The sequence below is a fragment of the Scyliorhinus torazame genome, chromosome 20 (genome assembly GCF_047496885.1).
Source record: "Scyliorhinus torazame isolate Kashiwa2021f chromosome 20, sScyTor2.1, whole genome shotgun sequence".
Taxonomy (NCBI): Eukaryota; Metazoa; Chordata; class Chondrichthyes; order Carcharhiniformes; family Scyliorhinidae; genus Scyliorhinus; species Scyliorhinus torazame.
Genome location: NC_092726.1, coordinates 16,594,575 through 16,615,992, shown reverse-complemented (window position 1 = coordinate 16,615,992; position 21,418 = coordinate 16,594,575). Strand labels below are relative to the sequence as shown.

At 50.5% G+C, this 21,418-nt stretch overlaps 2 protein-coding genes across 3 annotated transcripts in view; one reads left to right on the top strand and one right to left on the bottom strand.

Annotated features, from left to right (window-relative positions):
- The window catches only part of tacc1 (transforming, acidic coiled-coil containing protein 1), a 457,444-nt gene extending 437,639 nt beyond the window's left edge, over positions 1-19,805 (bottom strand). The window contains exon 1 of one of the 2 annotated variants that reach the window (XM_072485833.1): positions 19,488-19,805. The gene's annotated coding sequence lies outside the window, so the exon portion shown is untranslated. The remainder of the gene's footprint in view (positions 1-19,487) is intronic. The other variant, XM_072485836.1, reaches the window with a different exon arrangement.
- Positions 1-21,418, top strand: part of LOC140396913 (histone-lysine N-methyltransferase NSD3-like) — a 579,137-nt gene that overhangs the window by 122,849 nt on the left and 434,870 nt on the right.

Sequence of the window (21,418 nt, the reverse complement as noted above, 5' to 3'; positions counted from 1 at the left end):
TTAATTGTTACATATGGTCGGGAGGCAGGGTCCAGCTCCAACTGCAGGTAGGCGTGACTCATATCTAATTTTGTGAATGAGAGTCCGCCTGCAAGTTTCGCGTAGGGATCCTCTATGCGAGACATTGGGTATCGGTCGAGTCGGGAAACTGTATTCACTGTAAGTTTATAGTCGCCACACAAGCGAACTGTGGCATCTGGCTTCATTACTGGAACAATTGGTGCTGCCCAGTCAGCAAAACGGACAGGCCTGATAATACCCAAACTCTCCAAACGAGTGAGCTCCCCTTCTACCTTCTCGAGCAAAGCGTAAGGCACTGGGCGTGCCCGGAAATAGCGCGGTGTGGCTCCTGGTTCAACTTGGATACGGGCTACGGCCCCTTTTATTTTCCCCAGACCAGGCTGGAATACCTCTGGGTATCGTCCTAGCACCTCAGTCAACTCTCCAGAAACTGTTTGGAGGATGTGCTGCCATTGCAACCGCAAATGGCGCAACCAGTCCCGACCCAACAGGCTGGGCCCATGGCCACGCACTACGATAAGTGGGAAACGCCCCTCCTGGCGTCCATAGACAACAGGGGTCATTGTAGTTCCTGCAATGTCCAGTGGTTCCCCCGTGTAGGTGGCCAACCTGGCCTGTGAGTCAGTTAGTGTAAGGGTCTGTATACCCTGCTTGATGCGGTCGAATGTCCTCTGGGCGATCACGGAGACCGCTGCGCCAGTATCCAACTCCATCTCCAGCGGGTGGCCATTGACCCGTACTGTCGCCTTAATGGGGGCCACACGGGGAGCTGCCACACAATGCAGCTGCAGGCAGTCGTCCTCCGTCTCCACGTCCTCAGGAGTGGTCGCCGCAGGTTCATCCACATGGAAGGTACGGCCTCTGGGCTGGTCCCAGTTACGGCCCCTGGGCTGGTCCCAGTTTCGGTCGGAACGACGGCGCCTCTGGCATCCCCAGGACCGCCGTCCGCGATGGGGTCGGCGCCTACAAGTCTGACACAGACATGGCTCCTCATCCATTGGCTCTGGAGAAGGCTCCCTTCGGGGAGGAATGTCCGATGGCCACTGGCGTCGGTCTGGTCGTTGCCTCGCCCAAGGTACCGCAGGAGTGCGGGGGGACGTTTTTGGGCGGAAAGGGTTTCGCCCCAAGGCATGCACTTCCATTCCCTGTAGCTCCTGTACTCCTCGCTCTGCGCTCTCTCGGGACAAGGCTATTTGTATTGCCTGTTGAAAAGTCAATGTTGGCTCCGCTAACAACTTTCTCTGGGTGGCCGCATTGTTAATACCGCAAACCAAACGGTCGCGTAACATTTCTGACAAGGTCTCACCATAGTCACAGTATTCCGCAATCCCGCGTAGGCTGGATAAAAAATCGGCAAGGGATTCTCCAGGGGTCCTCTCAGCGGTATTAAACCGGTAACGCTGGACTATCGTGGACGGGGTTGGGTTAAAGTGTTGCCCCACTATATTCACAAGTTCGTCAAACGTTTTGGTGTCCGGCGCAGCTGGGTACGTAAGGCTCCTAATCACCCCAAACGTATGCGGTCCGCAGGCGGTGAGCAATATGACCACCTGGCGCTCGTTTTCAGTGATATTGTTTGCCCGGAAATAGTAACGCATCCGTTGCGTGTACTGGTTCCAGCTTTCCAGCGCAGCATCAAAAACATCCAAACGTCCGTACAGAGGCATGGTATAATAGAAAACAACTTCCAACCTGTATCCAACAAAAATCCAGGGAGGTGGCTTCAGCAGTGTAGACAGCTATTCACTTTAACCTTCGTCGCCAGTTTTGTAAGGGCCCCGAAGAATCCAGCACGAGTTTTAAGGATACAAAATAATAAAGTTTATTTACTATAACAATATATACATAGCAGTAACTTCCCTTGCTACCTTCTCCTTTCTCCTGGTTCCTGGACTGGCCAGCTTATTTATAGTAGGAGTTTCTCCGCCCCCCTCATTGGGGAAGTTCATACTCCCATAGGATTGTGGGATAATCATTAGTCCCCAGCCAATCGTCAGTAGGCAGGTTATAACACTACCATCGCCATGACAGTCTGCTGAAGATGCAGGATTGGAGGATTTGGATTTACACAGTCGGTGTGTCAACTATTCTGTGCTACCAGATATACACCAAGGTCAGGCATATGGAGACCAGTCAATCTGCATGTTTGGTCATATCAGATAACAACAGGAAGAATACAAGGTTGGACCTCTGCAGAATATAAGGGGCGGGATTCTCCGACCCCGGGCTCAATTCACGTGACGCCCCTCCGACGCTGGTCCTCTGGTACTCCGGTCACCAGAGAAGTGGCGCCATTGGCGCAGGCGTGGTCGGCGCGGCGCCAGTTGGGGGCTGCTCTACGCGGTCTCCCACCCCGCCGACTCTCTGTGCGTGTTGGGCCGAGTGGCCGCCGGCGTCATTCACGTGTGGTCCTACCCGGCGGGACCTCGCCGTTTATCCTGCGGGGGCGGGGGGGGGGGGCGGCGGGTGGCATGGTGGGGGGAGGGAGGATCCAACCACGGGGGGGCCTCCACTGTGCCCTGGCCCACGATCAGGGCCTACCGATCGGTGGGCCGGCTTGTCCTGGGGGCCTATGTTCCTCCGTGCAGGGCCCCTGTAGCTCTCCACCATGTAGCGCGCATGTGCGAGTTCACACCGGCCGTAGCGTGCATGTACAGACCCGCGGCGCCCGTTTGACGCCGGTATCGGCAGCTGGAGCTGCGTGAGTCGCTCCAGTGCCGTGCTGGCCCTCTTGGGCGCAGGACCGCTGCTCATGGGGACCTTTGGACGCCATCGTAAAATGCAACGGCTTTTACGAAGGTGTCAACACTTAGCCTCAGGATCAGAGAATCCCGCCCAAGGTCTTTTGTCTCCTGTGGTGTCAACAGGCTAATTGCCAACCGGAAGACAATTGGCTGATAAAACAAACTCACCAATGTCAAGAGAATCTTACTAACCACCTCTATATTTGTTGATTTGGTACAACGGCCTGATTTTGATAAGCTGCTTTGCCAAGGCAGGAATGAACTTCCTTATCACTTCGCTCTTTAATTTATTCTCATTTGTGTTGATTCCAAGGAACCAGTGCATAATTTCATATTGCTGGCAACGCTTATTGGTGTTGCCCAGTGTTCCCAATTGCCCTTGGGAAGATGATAGTTTGCTGCCTTCTTGCTTCACTGCAGTCTGTGTGGAAACTGTGTGGTAACACACTGCTTGAAGGGAGGAAGTTCCAGGGCTTTGATCCAGCGACAGTGAAGAAGCAATGATCCTATCCAAACAGAGATGATGTGTTAAAGGGGATCTTGGATGTCAGGTTGTTGCCATGTAACTGCTTCCCTTGTTCTTCCTGGCAACAAAGGTCAAAGTGTGGCCAAATGGCAGCTGCTGTCGAAGGAGCCTCGGCAGTGTCTCTTGTAGATAGATGGTACGCACTGCAGCTACAGTAAGCTGGCTGTGGAGGAAGTGAATGTTTCAGTTGTCGGATGGTGCACGATCAAGCAGTTGCCTCTTTTGCCAGTCACATTGCACTTCCGAAGTACTTCATTGACTGCAGAGCACTTTAGGAAGCTCTGAAGACAAAACTGCAAGCAGTTTCTACTTTCCGCCATTCACAGAATCACAGAAGAATGCAGCGCAAAAGAGGCCTTTTGGCCCATCGAGTCTGCATCCCTGTATCCCAGGTGCACTTGCCTTCTTCATAAGTCTCCCATGTGGGACCTTGTCCATGGACCTATTTTTACAATGGTGAATGCAAGGTTAGACATTAATGGTTATTTTAATATCATGACCGATGGGCGACCACCAAATTGATTAACGAAAAATGGTTTATTAAAGTAATAACTGTATCCAGAACTTGAGCTAAAAGCCACCATGTTCCAAGACCCCAAAGGCCAAACTGACTGGGACAGCCGCGTTCTGCCCCCAGTGTTTGTGTGCTTTGGTCCCATTGGCGGTTCTGGTCACATGACACTCCGGGCACTCACCCCTTAAAGGGACACTGTACCACAGTTATATAATTAGACAATGAAGTTGATGATAATGCAAGCATGACCAAGAGATTCGAAGACACAGATCAGCCTGTGTCCAGATAACAATGTACTTACCATGAGGCTTTGGATATAATTAGTTCGCACTGTATGTTCTATCGTTTCAAGAAAGACTGAATACTGACTGAAAATTCTTGTAGTATGTGGATTGTTAAGGTGTTTTGAATGAGTTTATTGCCGTCTGTGGCATTGTTTCCGAATCCATGTTGAGGCAGGCCTGCAAATCTTGACAATCAACTGGAAACCAATTATTTTTTTCTTTATTTTTGCCCGGGAACTGAACGTCACTGGCAAAGCCAGCATTTATTAACCATCCATAATTCATGTACCAGCCTCCCCGAAGAGGCGCTGGAATGTGGCGACTAGGGGCTTTTCACAGTAACTTCATTGAAGCCTACTTGTGACAATAAGCGATTATTATTATTATTCATTGCCCTTGAAATGAACATTTCATAGGACTGTACGGAGTCAACCATCTTCCTGTGGGTCTGGAGTCACCTGTAGGACAGGCCAGGTAAAGATGGCTGATTTCCTTCCCTGAAGGACATTGATGAACCAGATATTTTACAACAATCAACAATAGTTTCATGGTAGTGGCAGCATGGTGGTGCAGTAGTTAGCACTGCTGTCTCAAGGATTCGATCCACGCCCTGGGTCCCCGTCCGTGGGGAGTTTGCACATTCTCCCTGTGTCTGCGTGGGGCTCACTCCCACAACCCCAAAAGGTGTGCAGTGTAGGCCATGCTAAATTGCCCCTTAATTGAAAAAAAAATGACTGGGTAGTCTAAATTTATTTTAATAAAACAATAGTTTCAAGGTCACCATTACTGAGCTTCAGATTCCAGATTTATCCATTTTATTTCAATTCCACCAGCTGACATAATATACACCAGTATATCATGGTGCAGATACACACACACTGGTGGACACACAGCGGGACCAATCAACACACACAACACCGCAGCCAATCACCAGTTAGAGCACACGCACTATAAAGACAGGGGGCATCAGAGTTCCCGCTCATTCGAGCTGCAGCCTCCTAGTAGGACAGAGCTCACAGCCTGCAGCACAGATCTTCACCATGTGCTGAGTGCATAGACTGGTTAGGACAAGGCATAGGTCTTTAGTTCAATCTAATATCACAGTGAAAATATGTTCACTAGTTTCTGACTTAACAAAATAGTGTTGCACTATTTTAAGTGTTGGTGGTCTGTATGTGTTCCACGATCCAGAGCACCCAACACATCACCAGCTGCCACAGTGGAATGTGAGTCCATGATTCCTAGTCCAGTGACATGACCACGGTGCCACTGTCGCTCCACTGAAAGAAAAGCTCACCAATAAAGCTGGACAGCACCGGGACTGCACCTGGAGTCCTGTATTCAGTCATGCACCATTCCTCAGCAAAGAGATATCCAGCTTGAAGGGGCTGCACTGCAGATTGACCAGAATGTTACTGGGGCTAGAAAGATTGTAAGGGCTGGTTGCAATGTCTCGGCTTGTACTTCCTTGAGTGCAGAATATTCAAGATAAAGGGTGTGATCCAAATGAAGGGTTTGAAGACAATTAAAGGGTTTGAAATATAGAGAAAAGACTTCCTCTGGTGGCAGGAATCCAGACCCAAGAACCTTCAAGGGTGAAATCAGAAAACATTCCCCTCGCAATGGGGAGTGGAAATTTGGAACTCGCTCCCACAAAAGAGTGTTGAGACTGGATGTCAAGGGAACGTTTCAAAACTGAGATTGATAGATTCCTGTTAGGCAAGGGTATTAAGATTTACAGGAGCAATGTGTGTAATTGGAGTTGATACATAGATCAGGTATGATCAAACTGACGAGCAGAACAGGCTCAAGGGAATGAATGATCTGCTCCTTTTCCAACATACACAACCTGAAGCTGCTAATTACTGCATGTGTCCATGGTTCCAACTAAGACTTGGAACATTACTTAAACTCTCTTTGAAAGCAAAGCCATATAGATTCTAAAGGGTCAGAGTTTCGGTGCTGTTGGACAATTGAAAGCTAGGCCTGCTTCGAGCTGTCACCTCTTAAAAAGTGTTTGGAAAGTGCTCTTGAACAAGCTGGACTTGTAAATTGCACACGGCGCAACTGCTGGTAGCAAGGGCAGTGGATGTTGAAGGTGATGTTGAGATCAAGCGAGAGTGGTCTCCTGAGCCAGCTCTCACTTGTCTCGATGGGTTCGAGAGGAATTACCCAGTATTTCTTCCCTGAGCACAGCCTCAGTTTTTAGTTTTTCCCAGGAGTGAGGTATGAAGTGAAGAGACCATAAAACGCCTTTCACAACCTCAGGATGTCCAAGAACTTTTGAAGCATAGTCTCAGTTCTAGAGACATAAAAAATATGTGCAGGAGTAGGCCACTCGACCTTTGAGCCTGCACCACCATTCAATATGGTCATGGCTGATCATGCAAATTCAGTATCCCACTCCCACTTTCTCTCCATATCCCTTGATCCCTTTAGCCGCAAAAGCCATGTCCAGCTCCCTCTTGAATATATCCAATGAACTGGCCCCAACAGCTTTCTGTGGTAGAGAATTCCACAAGCTCACAACTCTCTGAGAGAAGAACTTCTTCCTCACCTCAGTCCTTGAATTTCGAGACAGCTGAAGGCACAGCCACCAATGATGGTGGCGCAATGAAAATTGGGGAGGGTCAAGCGGCCAGCTCAGAGAATGGCAGACATCTTGGAGGTTGTGGGCGAGAGTGGGTGACACAGATCGAGGGATGAGACCACGGAGTGATTTGAAAACAAGGCTGAAATCAGCAGAATGTTTCTTCATTGCGATAGTTCTCTGAGGATAAATGGTGACTCAATTTGTTCTACTATTTTTAGATGTTAGGACACTCTCACCGTCCTCCTTGGGTTGAACTGGTGACGAATCGACACCTCCCTGAGGGAAGGTAAAGCATATTTATGGATTTGTAGATGTTGTTGCACCTCAGGTATTGACAGTCTGAAATGCTGCCATCACTGTGACTGTAAGCAGTGCAGATGAAGGAAAGGAGTTATTTGTTTTTGCTTATTTACTGCATTGTAACACAGGGTTGTCGCAGAAGGTCAAATCACTGAGTGTCTTTACGACAGAGATCGGTAGATTCTTGATCAATAAGGGAATCAGGGGTTATGAGGAGAAGGCAGGAGAATGGGGATAAGAAAAATATCAGCCATGATTGAATGACGGAGCAGACTCGATGGGGCGAGTGGCTAAATTCTGCTCCTATGTCTTATGGTCTTATGGAAACCACAAAGAACTCAAATGAGTCACCACTATTGGAAAGAGTCAAGATTATAAAAGGTCAAGAGCTCAGGAGAAAGGGCAGCACGGTGGCGCAGTGGTTAGCACTGCTGTCTCACAGCGCCGAGGTCCCAGGTTCGATCCCGGCTCTGGGTCACTGTCTGTGTGGAGTTTGCACATTCTCCCCGTGTCTGCGTGGGTTTCGCCCTCACAACCTAAAGATGTGCAGGGAAGGTGGATTGGCCACGCTAAATTGTCCCTTAATTGGAAAAAATGAATTGAGTACTCTAAATTTATTTTTTTAAAAGAGCTCAGGAGAAGTGTTCCTATCAGGGAGGGACAGAATGAGCGTAATTTTCCAACCCTTCCCTCCAGCGGAATCCTCCAGTCCTGCTGATGGCTATCCGCAACCCCTCCATGCCCCCCGCCCAGCTTTGCAAAATCCCAGAAGATCCCATCAGTGGCAAATGGCAAGGCACCTTCGTCGCCTGATAACACGCTGTAATCCTAGCCAATATTTCAGGACAAGGGTGTAGTAGTCTGTATAGAGGTATTACGGTACCTGGTAATGCTTGAACACCGTTGGTAGATAATGTATGTTTCCTATTGGTCAAGCTGTACGGTAGCTTTGCCCTGCAAGGCGGGGTATAAGAGCCCCTGCCACCCCAGCAGCCTTCATTCTGTACCTGAGCTGCTGGGGGAAACATCTAGCTTATTAAAGCCTTCAGTTGGACTACAACCTCGCTTTAGTGGCCATTGATCGTGCATCAATTTAATAAGCTAGATTTAAAAGGATGGAGCTCCGAATCAAGCAGGAGTGTCTGCAACTCGGCCCCCACGTGGCGAACTCAGCGGTAATCTACAAGCACTGGCTGGCGTGTTTTAAAGGATATCTCGGAACGGCCGAAAACACACCCACGGGAGAACAGAAAATGCAAGTCCTGCACTCGAGGGTGAGCCTGGAAATTTACACCCTCATCGAGGACGCGGAAGACTTTGATGCAGCAATAGAGCTGGTAAAAGGACATTATATTCGCTCGGTAAACCAGGTCTACGCCCGACATCTGCTAGCAACGAGGCGACAAACCCCTGGGGAATCGCTGGAAGAATTCTACTGTGCGCTCCTGGTGTTGGGGAGAAACTGCAGCTGCCTGCAAGTTTCGGCGAGCGACCACACAGAACCCTTTATCTGGGACGCTTTCTTGGCAGGTATGCTGTCCTCCCAAACCCGCCAGCGGTTGCTGGAAAAAGATACCCTAGGCCTCAAGGAGGCACGGGCCCTTGCAGGCTCCCTGGATGTGGCCTCCAGAAACTCCCGCGCTTACATTCCCGACCGCGCGGCAGCCCCCTGGGCAGCATGAACCCCTCCGCAGCCGACCCCGAGACATCCCCCATCGCCCCACAAGCTTGTGCTGCAAGGCGGCCTGGCAACCCCGGGGGGCCCCACTGCTACTTTTGCGGGCAGGCCAAGCACCCCCGGCAGCGCTGCCCGGCCCGCGCATCCACCTGCAAGGGATGCGGTAAAAAGGGCCACTTTGTGGTGGTATGCCAGTCCCGTGCGGTCACCGCGGTCTCCGGCGGCGAATGCGGACCGCCACCACAAACCTCTCCACGGTTCCCAAGCGGCCTGCGGGCGCCGCCATCTTCCTACTCCAGGGCCACGTGCGGCCCCCGGGCACCGCCATCTTGTCCCGCGGACGCCACGTTCGATGGATGGGCGCTGCCATTTTGTGCACCCCCAGCCATGTACGACCAATGGGAGCCGCCATCTTGGATGGACTCCCAGGACCCCAGCTCGGCTGACCGCACACCGCCCGAAGAGAACACTCAACTGCTGAGATTAGCCTCGGTGACCCTGGATCAGTCCCGGCCTCGAACACTCTCAACTGCTACAACAACAGTACTAATCAACGGGCACGAGACGTCCTGCTTAATTGACTCTGGGAGCACGGAGAGCTTCATACACCCCGACACGGTAAGGCACAGTTCTTTCCTCGCCACCCCGTTAATCAAAAAATCTCCCTGGCCTCCGGTTCCCACTCAGTAGAGATAAAGGGGTTTTGTGTAGCAAACCTCACAGTCCAGGGAAGGGAGTTTAAAAATTACCGGCTCTATGTCCTGCCCCACCTCTGCGCTGCCACACTCCTAGGTGTAGACTTCCAGTGTAATCTCCAAAGTCTAACTTTCAAATTCGGCGGCCCTATATCCCCCTCACTGTCTGCGGCCTTGCGACCCTCAAGGTCGAACCGCCTTCCCTGTTTGCGAACCTCACCCCGGAATGCAAACCCGTCGCCACCAGGAGCAGACGGGACAGTGCCCAGGATCGGATCTTTATTAGGTCAGAGGTCCAAAGGCTAATGAGGGAAGGAGTCATTGAAGCCAGCAACAGTCCCTGGAGAGCTCAAGTAGTGGTGGTAAAGACCGGGGAGAAGCATAGGATGGTCATCGACTACAGTCAGACCATCAACAGGTTTACACAGCTGGACACGTACCCTCTCCCCCGCATATCCGACCTGGTAAACAGGATTGCGCATTACAAGGTCTTCTCCACGGTGGATCTTAAGTCCGCCTGCCACCAGCTCCCCATCCGCACTAGTGACCGCATATACACTGCCTTCGAGGCAGATGGGCAGCTCTATCACTTCTTAAGGGTTCCCTTCGGTGTCACCAACGGGGTCTTGGTCTTCCAGTGCGAGATGGACCGAATGGTTGACCGGTACGGTTTACGGGCAATATTCCTGTATCTCGATAATGTCACCATCTGCGGCCACGACCAGCAGGACCACGACACCAACCTCCGAAAATTCCTCCAGACCGCCAAGGTCCTGAACCTTACATATAACAAGGATAAATGGTGTTTAGCACCGACCGCCTAGCCATCCTCGGCTACGTAGTGCGTAATGGAGTTATAGGCCCCGACCCTGACGCATGAGCCCCCTTATGGAGTTCCCCCTCCCTCACTGCTTCAAGGCCCTGAAGCGCTGCCTTGGGTTTTTCTCTTACTATGCCCAGTGGGTCCCCAACTATGCGGACAAGGCCCGTCCCCTGATCCAATCCACATTTTTCCCCCTGTCGATAGAGGCCCGCCAGGCCTTCAGCCGCATCAAAGCAGACATTGCAAAGGCCACGATGCACGCCATCGACGAGTCCTTCCCCTTCCAGGTTGAGAGCGACGTGTCTGACGTAGCTCTGGCGGCCACCCTCAACCAAGCGGGCAGACCTGTGGCCTTCTTCTCACATACCCTCCATGTTTCCGAACTCCGCCACTCCTCAGTCGAAAAGGAGGCCCAGGCCATAGTAGAAGCTGTGCGACATTGGAGGGATTACCTGGCCGGCAGGAGATTCATTCTCCTCACTGACCAACGGTCGGTTGCTTTCATGTTCGATAATGCACAGCGGGGCAAGATAAAAAACGATAAGATCTTGTGGTGGAGGATCGAACTCTCCACCTACAACTACGAGATCTTGTATCGTCCCGGGAAGCTAAACGAGCCTCCTGATGCCCTGTCCCGCGGCACATGTGACAACGCACAAGTGGACCGCCTCCGAGCCGTCCACGAGGACCTCTGCCACCCGGGGGTCACTCGCTTTTTCCACTTTATCAAGATCCGCAACCTGCCCTACTCCATCGAGGAGGTCAGGACTGTCACCAGGGACTGCCAAATCTGCGCGGAGTGCAAACTGCACTTCTACCGGCCAGAGAAAGCGCACCTGATAAAGGCTTCCCGTCCCTTTGAACGCCTCAGCATGGACTTCAAAGGCCCCCTCCCCTCCAAAGACCGCAACACGTATTTCCTGGACGTGATTGATGAGTACTCCCGGTTCCCATTCGCCATCCCCTGCCCCGACATGACCGCAGCCACCGTCATCAAAGCCCTCCATAGCATCTTTGCACTGTTCGGGTTCCCCGCTTACATACATAGTGATAGGGGGTCCTCCTTTATGAGCGACGAACTGCGTCAATTCCTGCTCAGCAAGAGCATCGCCTCGAGCAGGACAACCAATTACAACCCCCGCGGTAACGGACAGGTAGAGAGGGAGAACGGAACAGTCTGGAAGTCCAGGAATCTCCCAGTCTCCCGCTGGCAGGAAGTCCTCCCGGATGCCCTCCACTCCATCCGGTCACTGCTTTGTACCACAACCAACCAAACACATCATGAACGTCTCCTTGTCTTCTCCAGGAGGTCCTCCTCTGGGACCTCGTTCCCGACCTGGCTGGCAGCTCCCGGACCCATCCTGCTCCGAAAACACGTGCGGGTGCACAAGTCGGACCCGTTGGTTGAGAGGGTCCATCTTCTCCACGCTAACCCCCAGTACGCAGTACCCCGACGGCTGACAAGATACAGTCTCCCTACGAGACCTGGCGCCCGCCGGAACCCCACGCACACTCCAGCCACCAGTCCCACCCTCCCTCCCACCAGTGCACCTTACAGGAGGATCGGTCCTTCCGCTGGCCCTGTCTAGGCCCCCCCATCCACTGACGCACCCCGCAGACGCTCCCTTCCCAGGTCAACCGTTTTCCCCACCTGCGCCGTCTAGGGGTGTCGAAGCTGCCACAGAGATCGAGGCCACGCCCCCGGAGTCACAGACGCCCGAGCCTCCACCGGCGTCACCGCCGAAGCTTCGACGATCACAGAGGACGACCAGGACCCCCGATCGACTGATTGCTTCATTTTAAAGTCTATAGTTAATTATGAATCATAAATTATAAATAGTAAATAGAATTGTCAATAGTTACAAAACGCTGTACGGAGGTATTACGGTACCTCCATAACTATAATTTCTACCACGTTACCATGTTGTAATATCAGGTCACTACCCCCGCCTGACTCTTTTTTAACGGGTGAATGTGGTAGTCTGTGTAGAGGTACCTGGTAATGCTGGAACACCATTGGTAGATATTGTATGGTTCCTATTGCTCAAGCTGTATGGTAGCGATCGGGGCCCACCGGTCTGCGGGCGGGCCTGTGCCGTGGGGGCACTCTTTCCCTTCCGCCTTCGCCACGGTCTCCACCATGGCGAAGGCGGAAGAGACTCCCTCCACTGCGCATGCGTGGGAAGTTGTCAGCGGCTGCACACGCTCCTGCGCATGCGCCGCCCGGAGATGTCATTTCCGCGCCAGCTGGCGGGGCACCAAAGGCCTTTTCCGCCAGCTGGCGGGGCGGAAATTCGTCCGGCGCCGACCTAGCCCCTCAAGGTTGGGACTCGGCCCCCAAAGATGCTTTGGGGCGGCGCGATGCCCGTCTGAATTGCACTGTTTTGGGCGCCAGTCGACGGACATCGTGCCGTTTCCGGAGAATTTCGCCCACTATCTTGTAGTGGCACTCAGCACACGGTGGATGTCTGAGTGGCTTGCTATGAGCTCTGTGCCCTGAGCTGTCTCCTGCTGGAATGCCCAGGAAGTGCCGTGTTCCCTGTTTTGTACTGTGTATGCTCTTGCCTGTGATTGGCTGTGGTGTTGTGTGTGTGTTGATTGGTCCGTTGATCTGTCCATCGGTATGTATGTCTGTTTGTGCTATGATGTTCACCTGAATATCATGACAACCCATACACCCCCTTTTTCTCTGTACACTACACTATGTGCCTTGCACCCACGCCCTGCACCTCCCGTGTCTTCCGCGAGCACCATACCTGCGGTCAGTTCCAGTGGCACAGCCAGTTTCCATTGAAAGGTAAGTGTTTTAAAATTCTCCCTTACTGAGTACACACCACAGATGTGTAGTTGGGAACCAATACGGCGTGAATTCCTGCTGTTGGCCAGAAGATTTGACGGGAGCTTGTGATTCCAGTCTGTTGGGGTTTTAATGAGCATACAATGAGATGCAAAATGGGTTTCCACTATGTTTCAACAGGAAATCTGACCTGCCATCAACCCGCCATCAGCGTCGGGAGAGGAAGTTCGCGAACAGTTTTCTGCCCCCCCCCCCCCGCCCCAAACCTACCCCACGCCCCACCCGCCATAAATCACACTGATGGCAGGAGGGGGCAATGCCGGCTAATTGGCTGAGTTACAGTGTAACAGCCAAAGATGGTTTGAGAGGCAACATGAGCAGCAGCTCCCGGAGCCACTTCAGAACACTTCCACCAACAAAAACAGTAACAGATCTTGCTTTGTTGGGTTCCTTCACTCACATCTTTTATTCCCAAAAAAAATGAAGCGAATGCTATTTTATTTCAGATGGAAAGTTACCGAGTGGCACTGCTATGAAGAGCTCTCAGGAAGTAACATGCGTTCTGGTTCCCAGTGCCAGTCCCAGCCATAGACATTCTTCATTAAATAGGAAAACAGAAGGCTCTCAAAATCACGTGGAAACACAGACTGTGTGCATGAATAAGGGCTGAACACTGAAATGTGCGATTGGAGCTGTGCGTTTTATAAACACTCAGCTCCCAGATATGAGTAATGTTATTTCCTTCAGTCTGCCTGATCCCTCTGCAGTGACTAACAGCTTGACTTCTCAATGGGCCTCTACGATTTGTATATTTTTCTGGATACACCTGGAACATCTGGCCAGTCTCCACGCTGCCAGACTTAACATGAGGAAACTTGGCAGCCAAAGAAGAAACTTCAGCCCACTAAAACTTTCCTCTCATCTCTGACTCAACCATTCCAGCACTCAATTATAGACAGAACCTTAGCACGGAAAAAGACCATTTGGGCCATTGTTCATGCTATGCTCCACACAAGCTTCCTCTCTCCTGACTCTCTTCATCTAAGGCCAGCGACATAACCTGATATTCCTCTCTCCCTCTCTTCCTTTATGTACTCCTAACACTGTGAGTTTGTCTTTCATGTACTGGTGGAGTGTTATATCTAAAAGGACCGAGGCCTTATTCAAGTAGTTACTTCAAACAGATTTATATACAAGGTGGACTCCTGAGTTGACACATGTCTCCCGAGTAAACTCCCAACTGCTACTGAACTGTTACATCATGGCTGCTTCATTCATTACCATAACTATTCTATTAACCCACTTGATATACCATCAATTCACAGCGGGACCATATGAACAAGTGAACAAAGGCTTTATTACACAAAGAACTAGTCTGCCAGTGACTTCTTTACAAATGAGCGCCACCCACTGGGCGTGGGTAAAGAAGCAGGACTATTTACCGCCGGGGGGGGGGGGGGGGGGGGGGGGGGGGGGGGGGACCACAGGCAGAGCCCACCGGGGTTCCAGCTCAATCTTTTTTTTTTAATAAATATTTTTATTCAAATCTTTACATATTTTCAACAAACCCCCCCTTACAGAAAAAAGAAAAACAAAGAACACATAAGTAAACATCTTACAACTACATCACAAATTCCCCCAATATACAAACCCCCCATTAAGCAATAATAAACACAGTAGAAAACACAAAGTACACCACCCCCCTTCCTCACCCCTCCGCTCTGGGTTGCTGCTGCTGACCACCTCCTAATGCCCCGCTAGAAAGTCTAGGAACGGTTGCCACCGCCTGAAGAACCCTTGCACAGACCCTCTCAAGGCAAATTTTACCTTCTCCAATTTAATGAACCTTGCCATGTCGCTGATCCAGGCTTCCACGCTTGGGGGCCTCGCATCCTTCCACTGTAGCAGAATCCTCCGCCCGGCTATCAGGGACGCAAAGGCCAGAATACCGGCCTCTTTCGCCTCCTGCACTCCCGGCTCGTCCGATACCCCAAATGCGCTCTATGAAGAACCTTAAATTGTATCAGGCTAAGCCTGGCGCAAGAGGAGGAAGAATTAACCCTACCCAGGGCGTCCGCCCACGTACCCTCGTCTATCTCCTCCCCAAGCTCCTCCTCCCATTTACCCTAGAGCTCCTCCACCGAGGTCTCCTCCTCCTCCTCCTGCATCTCCTGGTAGATCGCCGAGGCCCTACCCTTTCCAACCCACACCCCCGAGAGCACCCTATCCTGGATCCTAGGTGCTGGAAGCAGCGGGAACTCCCTCCCTCAACACTTCCCAGAGGTACCCCCACTCCACCCTGTCAAAGGCCTTCTCCGCGTCCATCGCCGCCACTATCTCTGCCTCCCCCTCCACTGTAGGCATCATGATTACATTAAGGAGCCTCCGCACATTGGTATTCAGCTGCCTTCCCTTAACAAAACCCGTCTGGTCCTCGTGAATCACCCCTGGGACACAGTCCTCAATTCTGGTAGCCAACACCTTCGCTAACAGCTTCGCGTCCACGTTGAGGAGAGAGATTGGCCTATACGACCCACACTGTAATGGGTCCTTGTCCTGCTTCAAGATCAGCGAGATCAGCACCCTGGACATCGTCGGGGATAGGGCCCCCCCCTGGTAAAATTCCACCGGGAACCCATCTGGCCCCGGTGCCTTCCCCACCTGCATACTCCCCAGCCCCTTTGTCAGCTCCTCCAGCCCTACCGGTGCCCCAAGCCCAGCCACCTGCTCCTTCTCCACCCTCGGGAACGTCAGTCGATCCAAAAATCGACGCATCCGTCCCTCCTCCGTCGGGGGCTCAGACCTATACAGCCCCATTTATTCCCACCGCACTCCGCACCGTGTTCCCCCCTTTATCCAGCTCAATCCTTAAAGGTTAAAGGTTACACAGGCACCACATCTCCTGGTGAATACATTCACCACACCACGACACTACCCTTTGAATAAAGAGATTTCTCCTGAATTATTTACTGGATTTATTGGTGACTTTCCTGCTTTTCAGGCTTGTTGTTTTGCACCCTGCACAAATGGAAGCATCTTTACTTTGTCTACTCAAGCACGATCTTCTCAGCCTTTTCTCGAAAAGAACCTGGCTAATTCTTTCATTTACTGCCGTCCTTCCCGATCTAAATATATCTTTTGACCAAAGCCCAATACATCTGCCTCCATTGACGGGTGATTGTAAACATCTGTTATTCTTACAAAAATATATTTTCAGGCCGGCATGATGGCGCAGTGGTTAGCACTGCTGCCTCATGGTGCTGAGGACCCGGTTACATTCCCGGCCCCGGGTCACTGTCTGTGTGGAGTTTGCACATTCTTCCCGTGTCTGGGTGGGTCTCACCCCACAACCCAAAGATGTGCAGAGTAGGCGGATTGGCAACGCTAAATTGCCCTTTAATTAAAAAAAATAATAATTGGGTACTCTAAATTTATACAAAACATGTTTTCATCTGTTTTAAATCTACGCTTCATTTTCCGTGCTGTCCAATGTCTGAATATCAACAGTCAGTGATTTTTCAAAAATAAATTTAGAAGACCCAATTCTTTTTTTGTCTCAATTAAGGGGCAATTTAGCGTGGCCAATTCATCTTATCCTGCACAGCTTTTTGGGTTGTGGGCACACAGATACGGGGAGAATGTGCAAACTCCACACAGACAGTGACCTGGGGCCGGGATTGAACCTGGGTCCGTGCCACCGTGCTGCCCTAACAGTCAGTGATATGCAAAGGACTATTTAATCAAAGACGGCATCAAAACGATGGGCTGAATGGTCTTCATCAGTGCTGTTAATTGCACTGCCTGACAGATTTCTACTGGACTGTGTCTTCCACTCAGAGGTGATTTTGGGTGTGTGAATAGATTGTTGGTCCAGGTGCATCCTCATCAGAAACACTTCATTCAAAAATATCAGCAAAGCTGTGAGCCTTTGTTATGCGTATTAGCAATCATGACTCCAAAAGCTGGGATTCGAACCCCTTATTGACAGTGACTAAACTTTAACAGATGCTTGGAATCCTCCCATTAGGGTCATTCCTATCAATCTTAGGCTGAGGTACCTCCCTGAATTGGACCTTAGAAAGCTTATTAAAATGCTGAGAGAGGAAGTTATATGGAACATAGAATCCCTACAGTGCCCATTGTGTGCACCGACCCTCCAAAAGAGCACCGTACCTAGGCCCACTCCCCCTCCTATCCCTGTAACCCGGTAACCCCACCTAACCTGTCGGTGGTAAAGCAGTCAGTCTCATTGCAATCTATTCTCTGAGTGCTGGGAAGTACAGGTTTTACATGACAGCTTTTGGAATGTGACTGAGGTCAGGGGTTCCTCTAATTTGCTTCATTTTATATATTTTCTATAAGAATCACTGCTATCTGGTTTAGCAACATCATCTCCACATCATGGCTACCATCGACACCGCAAACTGCCGGCTCAAAGTGGAGAGGATCTCTAGGCTGGAACAGACCTCTTCATTCACCTGAGGAAGGAGCAGCGCTCCGAAAGCTACTGATATCGAAACAAACCTGTTGGACTTTAACCTGGTGTTGTAAGACTTCTTACTGTGCTTACCCCAGTCCAACGCCGGCATCTCCACATCATGGTTTAGCCATGTGACAGCCAGTTTTGCATTCTCACCACTCTGTGTGGAAAGAAATTGCTTCTTAATTCTTCATTCCGCCTGTTCTTGGCTCTCTTAGTTTAGGTCTCCTTTTTCTGGACTCCCCAACAGACGTTATTTTGTTAATATAGAGAAATATAGGTGCACAGGTTTGATCAACAAGTCCTGCCATCAACTGAGCATTTGGCTAATGCTGGCTCTCTATGGCACCTTTGTGGAGTGTCACAGCACTGGGAATGCAGGTTCCCCTGCATCTTCCCCATGCAGCCTCCCTCAGCCTCAATCGTCTTTCTGTGGAGAAACAGAAAGTAGAGCTTTGCCAGAGGGACAGTTGTCTCAAACTGCCGTCACATGCCAAGCAGGTGGTTCGCATCTCTGGTGGGCTGTGGATCCTCAGCGATTGAGTTCACTCCAGGTGTGAGAGTGACAGATATTTGAACCACAGTGAAATCAAGAGCAATGGGGACAGGAAAGGTAAGTGGAGTTGGCGATCTTATTGATCAAGGAGCTGGATGATCTATTCATGCTCCTTTTTCTCAGGTTCTTCTGTTCTCCACAGACAGCAACCCAACCAGAAAAACACGTTCATCATCAAAGGCTGAATATAGAAAGAAGATTACTGCCTGCAATAATCTGGCTACTATTTATTGTGAGGTTGTCGGGGGAGTTTTATTCTATTTTCAACAGTTTCCTTCACTATGTAAGCCACGGGTGTTGTGTGAATAGCAATGGGCCGAACTGTTGCTCTAAAGTAATGCTAAGTTTCCCCTTGTGGGAGAGACAGTATAAAAATAAGGGGTCTCCTATTTAAGACTCAGATGGGAAGAAATTCTTTCTTTCCGAGGGTCCTGAATGTTTGGGATTCTCTTTCCCCGAGAGGGGTGGAGGCAGGGTCAATGAGTATTTTCGAGGCAAAGATGAATAGACCTTTGCCTAATGATGGAATCAGAGGTCATGGGAGTGCAGGTGTGATGTGGAGTTGAGGCCACAATCAGATCAACCATGATCTCATTGAATGGTGGAGCAAGCTCGAGGGGCCGAATGGCCTCCTCCTCCTCCTATTTGACATGTCCGGTTGCACATTCGCCAAAAGATGAACAACGATAACGCAATCTCCACACTTTGTTGAAACCCGGGAGGTAACAGTCAGCTGGTGTCCCAAGCCCCTAACCTGCAGGACAAGCTGATTTTTGCTTAAGTTCCACGTGACAGAAAACAGTCTCCAGATTTACAACGGTTTCCTTTTGCACATTGAAAGTGAAACTTTACCCAGTTCACTCCTTTCATCGCTGTTCACACAACAGAGAGCGAGGGGGGGTGGGGGAAAGAAAGACCTCCATTTCAAAAATGCCTCGCTTTGACCTCAGCTCGTCCCCAAGTTCTTCACAGCCAACAAAATACTTTCAAAGTGAGGTCACTTTTGTAATGTAAGAATGCAACAGCAGAGGTCAAGAATGCATGACTCTTCTACTAATTTATTTAATTTTCTCACCTACCAATACTAACATGTAGCTGTAAAACCTAAACTGCTGTGTGTCTAGAAGCGACATAAATCAGCAAGGCAGGTTGTGACCTCCGCAGGGCTGTGAGAGTCTCAGTGCAGAGCTGAGCTGATGCAAGAACACTGAAACAGCCATGAATGAAGCAGTTCCTGAGGAAATAGCATTCATAATCTGTGCGGGCAGTGCTGGGAAATCACAACTCAAGAAGGCAAGCTCATTCCTAAACCAGGAGTTCCACAGCTGAGCATTTATAATCTCTCCAGCTGGAGGGACGATCAACTTTGCTCCTTTTAAATGCTCTCTAATCAGCTTATATTACCAGTCTCACCGCAGGGGTGCACACAGACTGGGACATTGCAGTTGTAGGAAGGGCAGTGCCCACTCTGCTTACCTTTTCTCATCGAAGGAGTTGCTCCTCACAGCAAAGGACAGCAAGGCAACAGCACAACTCTCCCTGAGTGTGGCAGCCAGGACAGGCCGATCTCAGGATTAATGGAGTCCTGAGAGGAGGAAGAGAGGGAGGAGTTCTCCCCTTCCCCTCCCGAATCCAGGAATGCTTCTTACGGAAAAAGGATGTTTTGTCACATTTGGCTTCTCTGGAACAGCTCATGAGGCAAGGAAAAAGGCGAAATCCCCTTGGGGTCCCAGGGCAGTGATTCTTTTTTATAGTTTAGCTTCAGAAATAGCTGTGCAGTGACTGAGCTCCCATTGCAGGCAGGGCTGCTGAGAACTCACACTCAGATTGAAGCGAGTGGGGTCCTCACAGTTTGCCAGATGCTTGTTTTGTCAGTGAGAATGGAGAAGCTCTGCTCTGCACAAAGGAAAACATTTGTGTTTGTCGCTGTGCCTGTTCGACGGTAGCCACGTGTTGTCCAGCCGCAGACCTGGAGTAGAAAAATATGTTCGTTTGTGTGACATCTTGTGGCGCCTCAAACATAATTTTTTGTAGAAGTCAGGCTTGTTCCGTTGGCAAGTGGCAGCGCCAAATTCTGCACAGCAAGATCCCATGATGGCCAGATAATCTGCTGTTGTTGGTATTAGATGGTGTTGGACGGAGCAGCAGGAGTTTTCCTAGTTCTAATACCAGTCGTGCCAATACACCTCTCCTGTCCACTGGAATGGGCAGTCAGGGCAATGGTTAAACCTCACGTTTGAAAGGCAGCACCTGAGACCATCTAACAGTGCCTCAGCATTGTAGCGCTGTGAGTAAGGAGGCAGGTGGATAGGGTGGCAGGTGGGTTGGGGTTGGGGAGGGGGTTATCTGCTTGGTTCGGTGGGGTAGTTGGGACGTAAGGGAACATCGAGTGGGAAGCCAGTCTGAGTGGTTGGGGGATCAGATGGATCCGTTTTTGTTCTGTTGAATATTTCCTGGTTAATTATCCATCTGAATCACATGGAACTGTCCAAATTCTGTGACTACCGCAAATTTTTCAGGAGGGTCCCAGAGTACAAGGACATTTTCCCTTATAAGTTCAAACTTGATGTGGCTGTGTCAAATGATGATGATAGTCTATGGATAGGATCGCAGAGGCCAAAACCTGGAATTAGTCGAGAGGTTGTTCACTACTTTGGTGATGATTTCCTATGCAGGAGAGAGAGAGATCAAAGGTCCAAAACATCTCCCTCATCCGTATTTTACAACCTTTCTGATCAGCACTTCAGAAACAAATATGCCTCTGACACACAAGCATCAAAATGCTTTGTTTATTGCAGAGTTGCTTCATAGATCAATGTGCAAAACACATTGGTGACCAAATGGATTGTACACCCATCGCTGTCCATTCTCCAACTCTTCATGGGTGATGGTCTTCATGAACGAGTTTCATCTGCAGTAATAGAATCATCGAATTTACAGTGCAAAGGAGGCAATTCGGCCCATCAAGTCTACACCAGCCCCTTGAAAGAGTCCCCCACTTAAGCCCATGCCTCCACCCTATCCCTGTAATGCAGTAACCCCACCTAACCCTTTTGGACACTAAAGGGCAATTTGCATGGCCAATCCACCTAACCTGCACATCTTTGGACTGTGGGAGGAAACCGGAGCACCCGGAGGAAACCCACGCAGACACGGGGAGAACGTGCAGACTCCGAACAGACAATCGCCCGAGGCCGGAATTGAACCCGGGTCCCTGGAGCTGTGAGGTAGCAGTGCTAGCCACAGTGCTACCGTGCCGAGTGACTGGAGCCACCCTCCACACCAGATTTCCAATTTACTGCGTTCTCTTTCAGTCAGACGCCATAAATACGTAAACTCTGTTCCCAAAGTTGTATCATCTGCAAATCAGTTTCTGGGGAGGGGAGGTTTAGCAGGGGATTGCAGGG